Genomic DNA, 12,574 nt, shown 5'->3' on the forward strand with positions numbered 1-12,574 from the left:
ATCTTTTCATCATTTATGTACTTACTTTATATGTAATAAAATTGAGAATGGAAATGGGGAATGTGTCAAAAAGACAACAACCCGACCATAGAAAAAAACAACAGTAGAAGGTCATCAATTTAGCGAGAAATTCCCGCATCCGGAGGCAACCTTCAGCTGGCCCCTTTTGTACACAAGAAACTGAAATTGAAATAATACAAGACTAACAAAGGCCAGAGGCTCCTGACTAGGGACAGACGCAAACATGCACCCTTTCCCTATACCCAATGTAGAAAAGTAAACGCATAACAATACGCACATTTAAAATTAAATTCAAGAGAAGTCCGAGTCTGATGTCAGAAGATGTAACCAAAGAAAATAAACAAAATGACAAGTATACATAAATAACAACAGACTACTAGCAGTTAACTGTGATGCCAGCTCCAGACTTCAATTAAACTGACTGAAAGACAATAATTTCATCATATGAACATCAGGCACTATCCTTCCCGTTAGGGGTTTAGTATCATACCATCATAACATATATGAGAAGAACATAACGCGTGTCAAGCCAACAACTGGTTTTTGAATAAATGTGTTTAGTTCCGATGCAAAGACCCTATAAATTAATCAATATTGACGCCAAAATATGCAATCTTTAATGACCTGACAACAGTATCGTAACTATATCCCTTCTGTGTTTTTGTAGAAGTTCCATTTAAACATGTAAACAACATCAGTACAATGCTATGATAACTGAACAGTTGCAAAATATAAATTTTTCTCTACTGCAGTAGTACAGCATAACACACCAGTGTGTATAACATTAAATTCCATTGGTTACATGTGCTAGTATGTATAAAAAAACGAAAACAATTCAGCATAAAATGAATGCGTTCGACACGCTTTTCTTGGTATACATTATTCAGCATTGCTTCATGCCGAAATTAAAACCGAAGTTTCATTGTGATTTATTAATTTTTAAACGGACAATCTTGGAAGATGTAGTATGAGTACCGATTAAACAATTATGAGGAAACCATACTGCCTTCAACAATAATTATAATACAAACCGTATGGTAAAAAATTCCCCGACATGTAAAAGATGACACAATCAATTGAGAAAAATATCAGAATAATTTGTAACACAACTTTTTGACAAAAAACAACATGATAGAAATGTATGTTCATATTAAAGTTATTTGTACAATCAACAATGTTATAACTCATCTTTAAACAGTTCTGTTAATATGACCAAGTATGTTGCAGATTTGATTTATCTTGAACTTATACTTTTATACATATTTTTTAAAGTTATGGAGACACTTTGAGTTGTCATACAGCCAGGAATTACTTTTAAATGGTAGCCAACGAAAGACAAAGAGTTCAACAATATCTGTATGTTACTTTACAAGTCATATGATACAAATTGAAATGTCAACCTAATTGTTCAAATACATGTCTAAAATTGTTACTTTTCTTTACTCGGAATTCATCTCCTAACTATGAATTCAAATGGAATATAGATGTTCAATAAGTTCACAATCTAGTATTATGTCGCACGTAAATAAAAAATGTCAATCTAAAAACTCCAATGATCGTCTGAGAATACATGTATCTTTATATATATATATATATATAATATAATTGTCACTATAATGAAGAAATCTTCATAGAAAACTGTCGAATGGAAACTCTAGAATAAAGCGGAATTTTAAATTAACGATAGTATATTATGATCATTATGAGAGTTACAACCACAACCCTAATCATAATGCTAACATAAACCCCAACCTATGTTGTTGTTTCAATGATTTCTAAACTGCAAAATTATAACATTATTTTGTAAACAATTATAAAAAATGTATTCACCTCAATTATGTATCTCATAAGGTCACACGAAACTTTTAAAATAATTTGGTCTAAATAGCAGAAACATTGGTTTAACAGTTACCTTTTTAATGTCAATCATTTCCAATAGATGCCACACCGTGTTATTGTGACAAAGAACACAATCGATATCGAGATTGTCCTCATGTGAGAATTCTTATGTCGTTTTCGATGGCATATACACATAGTTGTTTGCTTGTTTAAAGGGAATCACACCCCTTTAAACATATTTTGATCAATTGTTTTTTTCCTGTCGGAAACAACATTGATCATGTTTATGTTATAGAAGTATAAATTCCAACATTAGTGTATTTAATGTGTATATTCCCTCTGGTGAGTTTGCCGTTTTATTATTATAGTTAGATATTCAAACAAAAATAAGTTTCTAACTCTCTTAATGAATAATAGCCATGGCAAGGCCATCCATTAATTGTGTAAATCATATTGAAATAATCGTTATAAACTTAAAATGTTTGTGTTTTTGTTTTACAGAAACAAGTGAGTGCCAAAACAGGAACAGATTGATTCATACTGCAGACATGTCAATGTTAAAACATCAAATATGTTATGCATAGCCTTAAGATTGCTAAACAACGTCTAAAATGTAACGATTATAAGCCATGTCATTGTGTTATTGATATAATTCATGTACGGGTTGTTTTTAATTCATTAAATATTTTTTTTTAATAAGAACAAAAAGATATGAATTGTTCATGTTGTTCGGACATCAATTATTACGATTGTTTATAATTGAGAGATATGATACGTACAGTGCAGGTAAATGCTACCAACCAGAGTATTTTATGCCCAATTTATGGGCATTATGTTTTCTGGTCTCTGCGTCAGTCTGATCGTTCGTTTGCTTTTCTGTTCGTTCGTCTGTTCATTCGTCCGTTTTTACCGCTTCAGGTTGCAGTTTTTGGTCGAGGTAGGTTTTGATAAAGTTGAAGTCCAATTAACTTAACACGTATTACACATTTTCCCTTAGATATGATCTTTCTAACTTTAATGCCAAATTATAGTTTTTTTCCATTTTCACGGTCCATTGAACATAAAAAATGATAGTGCGAATAGGGCATCCGTGTATTGGGGTCACATTCTTGTTTGTTCTGTGTTTCATTTTAACTTATTCAAGTATAGTTTTAGCACTGTACAGTATTACATGTACACTTATTTTCTGTAGAGAGGAGTAACAAATATAGCTTCTTATGTCAGATTTAGCTAACATGTAAACGAGCATCATGAATCAAATATGACGATTTTAGTTCGCCTATGTCATGTATCATATGGTAAAGTAGACATCCATTGGTATCTGATATTTATCCATGACAGTTTTGAAAAGTAAGAAAGCACTTTAAGATCAATATCACATACATGTTTTTGTGTTTTAAAATTTGTTTTATTTGAATAGTGAATACAAGCATTTCTTGACTAAAAGATAAGATATTGACCATAAATAAGGAAAGTGAAATACCAAAGGAAGAACAATTCAATACACCAATTGGCAATGGTTTTATGAATATTTCAATTTGAACGTCACTGATGAGTCTTATGTAGACGAAACGCGCGTCTGGCGTACCTAATTATAATCCTGGTACTTTTGATAACTATTCAAACATCAAACATTTTATGCATATTCTAAAGATTGCCAAACATGTGACGATAATAAGCCTTGTAATTGTGTTATTAATATAATTCATGTACAGGTTGGTTTTGATAAATTAAAAATCCGTTTTGTCACTAGGAACAAAAACATCAATCATTATGATTGATATGATTAGTACAGTACAGGTAAATGCTATAAACCAAAGTATTTTTATTCTGTATTTCATGTAAACTAATTTCAGTATAGTTTTAGTACTGTATAGCATTATATGAACACTTATTTTGTGAAGAGGAAAGTAGCAATATAGCTTCTAGTGTCAGAAGTAGCCAACATTTAAATGATCTACAAAATATAGGGTTGCCCTGTTTAAACGAACATCATGACAAAATCAAACACGATATTTTAGTGAAGTTTGTGCTGTTCAGACGTTGATATGTCATGTTTTTGTGTTGTATGAAATCTATTTTGTCATACTGTGTTTTGTTTTCTTATTCTATGTTACATCGTTTTATGTTTGTCAATCATTGATTTTTTCTAACCTTTGATGTTCCTAAAACATCACATCTACATGAACATAGCCAATGCCCTCTTCCTGAGACTACAAATAGATTGAATATATATTACGTTTCTCTACTTGTTCACTGATGTGTGTGTGTGATATGTCTGATTGGAAGCTTCTATTTCTTTCGTTAAAGTTGTGGTGGTAATGTTATATATATTTTGCCTGTAATTAGACAAACATATAATGAATTAAGTTGTTTGATATAAACAATAAATGATTTTAACAAGAGTAGTCCAAAGGAATAACAGAAACTGAATAGTTATTATAATTATAATTTATTCCATAGTTCTATCCTAAATCAAAACGTGATATACACAACCATTATTAGCAAAATCATTTGAATAAACAATTTAAAGACAAATGATAGTTATAGAATGACTTATCAAAGAATTCAAATAGAGAAACATATGCAACGAGTGACAGAATAACACATAAATTCACGAATGCGTGCAGCGCATGAGTTAATTATCAGTGTTGTTGTGTCACGAGATGAACTTTTTTTGATATTTGTATTCTTTGATTCGTTATTTTTTTTTATTACACTGGCAAATGGCTTTTTTTATGAAATTAATGTCGAAAATGTAAAGAACTATATCTTTTTCTACCCATTCACAGTTTTTTTTTATCCGACGTTACCAACGTCTTGACAATGTCGATTGTTGTATGACGTCAGAGAAGTGCAATAACCACGTTTTTTTCACAAGGGACAAAAATGTTTTTACTGGGAAATCATAGTAATTTATTGCAACAAATGTAACAAAAAAAGTTATTACATGTGGGTTTATACATGTAATATCTGATTGATATATCGGCAGTGGAAACATTGGCGATATTTCTACTTATCAGGCTACTTATAACCTGTCATAACCTGATTAGAAGGACACGACTTGGGTTAACAATGACATACATGGCATGTCAGATAGATCGCCACGATTTCCAGCAATGATTTGTACTTCGATGATAGTAGAAGCAATTGTCTAATATTAATACAAATGAATGCAACAAACAGGCTGCATTAATGATCACGTTTAAATAAGTAAGTGATGTCCATGCAAAATCATCGTATATTGATGGATTTATTAACGATGGGTTAGTTTTGCCATGTATGCATTCTGGGTACGCAATATGCATTTAACTGCATGCAAAGGTACCAGATGGGTGTTCAGATGAGCAATTCAATGTTCATAATAGTAAAACAATGCGCATTAAACAAGTTGTTAGTGAATTCAAAAAGATAGTGCAGCTGGTTTACTATATTTTGATAACTGATTCAGAGAAATGTTATGTTCGCATCCATTCATTGCAACTTGGCTTTTTTTTCGAAATTTTGCCTATGGCTTTTAATTTGTTAATAAATGTCTAAAATGTCATGTGTTAAACAAATCATATTACGTTGAAATTTATTATGAAAAAAACAATACATACATAATGGCAATAGTAGTATACCGCTGTTCAAAACTCGTCAATATATGGACAAAATACAAAATCGGGGTAACAAACTAAAATTGAGGGAAACGCATTAAATATAAGAGGAGAACAACGACGAAACTTTAAAATGTTACATACACAGAAACGAACTATAATATGACAATGGCCATATTCCTGACTTGGTACAGGACATTTTTAAAGAAAATGTGGGTTGAACCTGGTTTTATACAATATGCATTGAATATCTTAAAAAGCATTATAATTCACAAATATCAATCATGAAATGAAATCTGCATTACAATTGATACACAATAGCGTCACTCGTTACACGTTAGGTATCTATCATTAAATTTTGACTGCCCCTCCGGTATCTTAAGCTTTTATTTATCATTTAAGAAACAATAGTAAAACTAGTCCCAATTGTAGATAATTATTTTTGGAAAAATATAGGACAGATTGTTGAAGATAATAAAGCTAATTGATTAGTATATGCAACTCTTAGTTCTGACATGTCTGATGCTTGATGAAATAAATAAAAAATAAAAAAAAACATTATACAGTATAGTTTCTGAACAATTAAAATCTAATGAAAACGATAAAAAAAAATCTTAATGATGTTTTTATTTGGCTTATGTTAGTGGTTCTGATGTTGTGTTAATTTTGTGTTTGTTTGTCTTTTTTGATTTTTTTCTGTCTTTGTCAGTTAATTTTCGATTTATGTGATGATCTTTCCCTATCGTTTCTGTTGCTTCTTTTTTTTTTAAAGATTATACAAAGGTTAAATGTTTCGTTGCATTAGACATTTATAATACATTTCCATAAAGCCTTTACTATAAAATTATTAATAGCATTCAAGAAGTCCACATATAACGTAATGATTTTATTTAAATCCTTGGAAAACCAATAAATATAATACTGACACATATGGACATTTGAAAATGTAAACTACCTGCAATTCTATTTTAATTGGAATTTGAGGAACCTCCAAACAAATTCTACAACATTTTCCAGGTATATGTTTTAACTTAGGAACCATGTGTTCAAACGTATAATTTGATAACTGTCTGTCGTGTTTCGTTCTTATTTATCTTATTTAATGCAAAAAAAGGTTGATAAGCAGCATATGAACCTAACTTTGTATTCGACGATGCTTCTTTTCACTAGACAAGGTATAATGACGAATCAAAGAGAAATCACATCATTTCTTACCATTTCCGAACATCCCTTTAATATTCATCGCCTTTCTTTTACCCTTTCGATACCTCAATTTTAAAAAGGAGATGTAACGTATAACAATCGATGCAGTGGTATAAACTCTATTTGCATTCACGTTGAATTATTACATAATACATAGAAGACATATTTTATGTCACATGATTTAATTGGAGAATTAATAAAATTAACTGAAGTGTGTCAATGTTTGTGATAAGGTAATTTCCTTTTAAACAGTGTACATTTAAAAGTATTATTTAGGTATTAACTATAATTATTTTATAGTTGATTTAGGAACTTTTGCTTCTGAGGAGAAGAAATACATTGTAGACATTGGTAAGGTATAATTGAAACACTACGATAACAGCCTTTCTACATTCCACGTATATATTTTCTATTTTCTCATGTTATTTTAGTTATCAATCAATATTGTGTATGTTTTATTTAAAAAAAAATTACCGCTTTTTGTTATACTAACCGAATCTTACAAATGATGATTAACTTTTGCAAAGCAAATCAGTTGCAACTTGATCCAACATGTTAAATAGGTATTTTTAACAGTGTGTTCGTGCAGATGCATCATTCCTTTTAAAATAGTAATTGAATTGATTTGTTGTCTATGTAAATCCGCTAAAACATATATAACTATTCTTGACGAGTGTTTCCAATTGTTTGTACATATTAAATATACGGTTAATTGGTGAATATCAATAAATAAGTCAGTAATTTTGTCTCTACGTATTGTCCGTATTCTAAAACTGTAAAAGTCTAATGAATCTATCCCGTTACATCACTGGTATTAAAGAGATAATCGTAACTGCAATTACGATTATCTCAATATGGCGACGGCAGATATAGGTAAAATCTTTACAGTCACTTTTCTCAAATGCACCATGTTTTTGTCAAAAGTTACTCAGCTGCAAGGTTTTTCTATACCATTACATCATTTCTGAATCTTAACGGTGCACTGGAATTGTCTATGTGCTTTGAAAATTGCCGTTGAAAAATTCGGGATGATAATCGTAACTCGGAAAGAAGATAATCGTAATTATGGTATTGAAAAATGAGAAGATAATCGTAACTGGATAGTGTATAATTGTTAGTGACACTTAAGACGTATAAATGATAGCACATGATTAAATTATGGTGATGGATGAATTACGTTTCAACATCTTATGACATTTATTTGTGTGCATATATTAATAATAGTTCTAATGAAAACAGCTACATACTATAATTTCATAAAATTGGAAGGTTCAACAAGCTTGGAGAAATTTGGAAATGGGAAAACACGAACTATGTTAAAATTCAGAAAAACTAAAAAAACTAGGAATCTAACAAAATATCGGAATGAGCGAAAAAGCAATTTTAAAGGAAGTTATGATGTATGGGAATAATTGTCAGGCGAAACGCATGTGTCACCCTACATCAGATTTGTGATTAAGACTGTTAAAACATTGATTTATCCTAAATAAAATCGAAGTAAATGTAAAAAAAATATTGTTTTAAATCATTTATTGCAGGTGGTTACATTTGATATCCCCCCGGGAAACCACTGCTTATTCAATTCTAGCCCAAACTCTATTATGTCATAATGAAGTAGGAATAACTTTAAGTATTCGCCAGAGACAATTTAATCATATTCTATGTTGATAACATACTGAAAATTACATGAAACTAACCCTTGGTATTTGTTGTGCACGAATATAATTGAACAAATACAAAATCTCAAATACTTGTTTCGTAGGTGACAGTTTTGTAGTGGAAAATTTCACATGTTTTATGTTTTTTTCCCACAATCCCTCAATTGCAAAAGCAACAAGAATGATTCTATTCATGAAATCACTTACTAAGCTGTACACTGATATTTTTTTCATAATTCAAAAACCAGATACTGAAGGAGATATGAACCGTTCCGTCGTGGACATAAACATGCTACATTTGAGAAAAATTACTGTAAAGATTTTACCTATATCTGCCGTTGCCATATTGGGATAATCGTAATTGCAGTTACGATTATCTCTTTAATACCAGTGTTACATATTAAATTAAATTATCGTTTCTTCCTCATTCATAAATTTTTTAAACATCAACACAAAAACAGAAGTCTATGTGTGTCATTGATTTGTATATTTTATATAAAAAGACATAGTGTGGCACACATGTTTTTAACACACAAAGGGAAATATCATTTTACATTTAAAGCTAATAATCAAGGATTAATTTAGAAAACAATTAAATTGAATGTAAGCTTTTTTTTGTGCTCAAATGTTTCATCGTTTATATCCATTTATTTCATGTCAAAGGTTGTATATCATTTGCAGAGATAAGTTTTTCAAAGACCTTCATGACATTAGGTTGTTTTCCAATTGTATTTTCGGGAGCGTTAATCTATTTAGGCAAATCACACGACATGCGTGCATTATCATTAGTCTTAGAAATCTTAAGATATGTAATGATTTGTACAGAAATCATAGATGAAGTAACCGATCGTATTAAACAAAATGTTTTTTTAGAAGTTGTAATACATTTGTATTTAGATCTCTACAACTAGTTTGTGTTGCTCTTTATAGCTAGTTGTTCGTTGTGAGAAATGCCGTACTTTGACATTTAATTACTTTGATTCGACAAAGTTGAGTTTTAACTATCAAAAAGGGTTATTCATCCGAATCGTCTGGTCCCTCCGATCAATCAACGATTTTATTATAAAGCTAACAAAATCATAACTTGGGTTTGACCCGACATTGACTGATTGTTAGCTGATCGATGCCCGCGTATTGATATCTTACATAGCAAAACTTTTATTTTAAGGACAACATCATTTTACTTATTTGTTTTCATTTGACAGGTAAAAGAACGTTCTGTATAAAATGGTTGTAAGTATAATAATATAGCTGAAGTATGTAGATTGTATATGTATCATGTACCTATTTGATGTTATGATATTGTATATTAAACAAATTCAAGACCAACATCTGTTCTATGTGTTTTATATGACATGTGTGTTTTCTTGTATACATTATGCTTCTTTAAAGATAAGTTTTGTCTATATTATTTGTTTTAACATAGTTTATTCAAATTTTAAAATTGTTTGACAATATTTAAGTATTGAACGACAAAAATATGTGAAGCATACATTTTCTAACGTCAGACACGCGAAGCAATGCATATGTTAGATTTGATAGGTGCTTTTGTGTTTTGTTAATTTTTTTTTTTTTTTAAATTGCAACACGATGATGACTGATGTACCTATAGTTTGACTTTTTCATTTATTATGACTGTTTAGTTCATGCATCATTGTAAATATTACGGAATTTGATGAGACTGTTGTACAATGTGAAAGTTTTAGCGCTATAAACCAGGTTTAATCCCTTATTTTCTTCATTTGAAAATGCCTGTACCAAGTCAGGAATATGACAGTTGTTGTCCATTCGTTTTTTATGTGTTTTGTCATTAAATTATGTCTTGTGATTAAGAACCTTCCGATTTGATTTCCCCTGATTTCAGTATTTTTGTGAATTTACTTTTTTCCATCATGATCAAAATAGAACACAATTTTAAAATGTGTGATTAATAACGTAATGCATATATATTTTCTAGGATTAACTCAGTAAACAAATTGAATACATGCATTTTACATTTAAACTATGTCATGATTATAATGCTCTTACTCGCTTCTCCATCGCCAGATTCGAAGTATACAACCTGAATTTATTTTCTGCCGAAGCGATTCCTTTTAAGCATAAACCAAACGACAAGTATGTCGGGAGATGGATTTTTACACAATAAAAACATAAGATACCGAAGATGGAGCTATACAATATCATAAATTAGCTAGATCTGAAACAATGCAATTAACAAACAAACAATAAAGGATAGGCAATTAAGGCAACACACACTTGTTCAGAGATTCACGATAAGATAATTAAAAAAATGTTAACAAAACCATTTTGATGATATACCAGATTTAAAAATAATGCATTTACAACTTTAAATTTATATGTAAACGAGTTATGTAATCTTAAATTTTAGAATTATGTTCCAACGACTGGAATGTGGGAGGTATCATACGTCCGAAATAACCAGGCATTTTAATTCAGAGTTAGATTGTGCTGGAGGGATAATTACGGGTCGTGGATTTCATGACGACCAATTGTTTAACGTAAATTGCTAATAATTGTTAACATTTTATACATTATGACTTGGATGGAGTGTTGTCGGACTGACACTCATACCACATCGTCTTATTTGTATTGGCCAATTATCATTTTAAAATAAACATTTATTCAATAAGTTTACAAATCTAATATGCTACATGGTCATTACCATAAGATAATGAAAGGACATGTCATCAGACCTACACCAACTTGTTTTAACTTAAAAGAAACCTCATTAGATACATATATTTTATGATTATTCCGACTAAATTGCTTTTTTCGTTTTAAAGCCTTCCATTTAGCACGAATTGTTTTAAATTGCTTGTTGTAACATAACGAGAAATAGAAAATATATTCCTAAAACAGAACGGTTATATTATGGAAGATTTGACTGCAATAATCATCTGATATTTAATGAGTATATTGAGATAAACTTACTCTACGATTGACTGGTGAAAGATATTTGACATTGAGTGCTGGGATTAGTACAAAGATAGACAACTCCATCAAACTCAAAAAAGTTTGGTAAGAAGTCTACTGCATGAGTGGATAATTAACTAATTGTTGAATAAACCATCTATGTTTTGCACATTTTGGTTGTCCGTATACAGCTGTGTTCATCCATTTCTCAATAAACAGAGAGTTAATTACATCTTTAGCGTTGTAAATATTTTATTCCTAACACTGAAAAACAAAACAACTTTGGTTAATTCCAGTCAACTTTAAACTACATGTATATGAACGTTTTCAGTATTGTCTCCAGAGTAACAAGATATGATTATAAAAAGGTAACATATAAATTGCACGTAAACTGTTTGAACTCTTTTATTTCAGCGTAGTATATATTTGTTATGTTTTTTTATGTCATGTGTGCTACTATCGAATTAAGGTAAGCAATTTATAAATTTACATTTTGTTGATATTTAAAAAAAAAAACAGATGGTAAAAGATCGACCGCTGACAGAAATTCTTAAGTTAACATGGTTAATGTCCAAAGTCAGACTTAAGTCCAACAGTTGTCTTCCCTTCATAGCTGACATAATTTTTTTCTTTAGTTTCATTGTATTAATTATACTGTTATTTGTCTCATTCGTATTGTTTCACATTTTTATGTCGGGGTCTTTCATAACTGGCTGTACACATATGTGTTTCTGATTCGTGCAGAACGTACATCAGCCTGCAATTGCTTTCGCCTGCGTTTTGTTTTTATCTCTTAATGAAAGTTGTCTCATTGGCAATCAATCATCATCAATATTTATTTGTGTGAACGTGAAATATTTAATGAATACACGTAAATTGTATAATCCTTTCATATAAGACATAATACGTTATGGTTTATATTTTCGTTGTATCATGTTTCTGAAGTACTTCGACCGTATCAAGTATAGTTTTTATGAGAAAATACTTGTTACTGTACAGAGTGATATCAGTTGTATCGATACGGAATATCATTTATTAACTTACTAGCTGATAGAGTTGGTAAGTATTTCTAAATATGTTTGATGATACATTTTTTTTTACAAACTCAACAAAATATAGTGTAAGCATATCACATTCTTTTACTTGAATTAAAATACAAAGGTTGAACAGTACAAATGACGTGGTTAAAAGCAATAATATGAAAATTATCTGTATTAAAGGTACATAGTTTAGAATAATTTATTTGTTACAACTCTTAGTATCCATGTCTCTATCGTTGAACACTTTTCGTGTATTCATTACTTGTGTTAAATGTAAACA

The sequence above is a fragment of the Mytilus trossulus genome, chromosome 13, assembly GCF_036588685.1.
Source record: "Mytilus trossulus isolate FHL-02 chromosome 13, PNRI_Mtr1.1.1.hap1, whole genome shotgun sequence".
Taxonomy (NCBI): Eukaryota; Metazoa; Mollusca; class Bivalvia; order Mytilida; family Mytilidae; genus Mytilus; species Mytilus trossulus.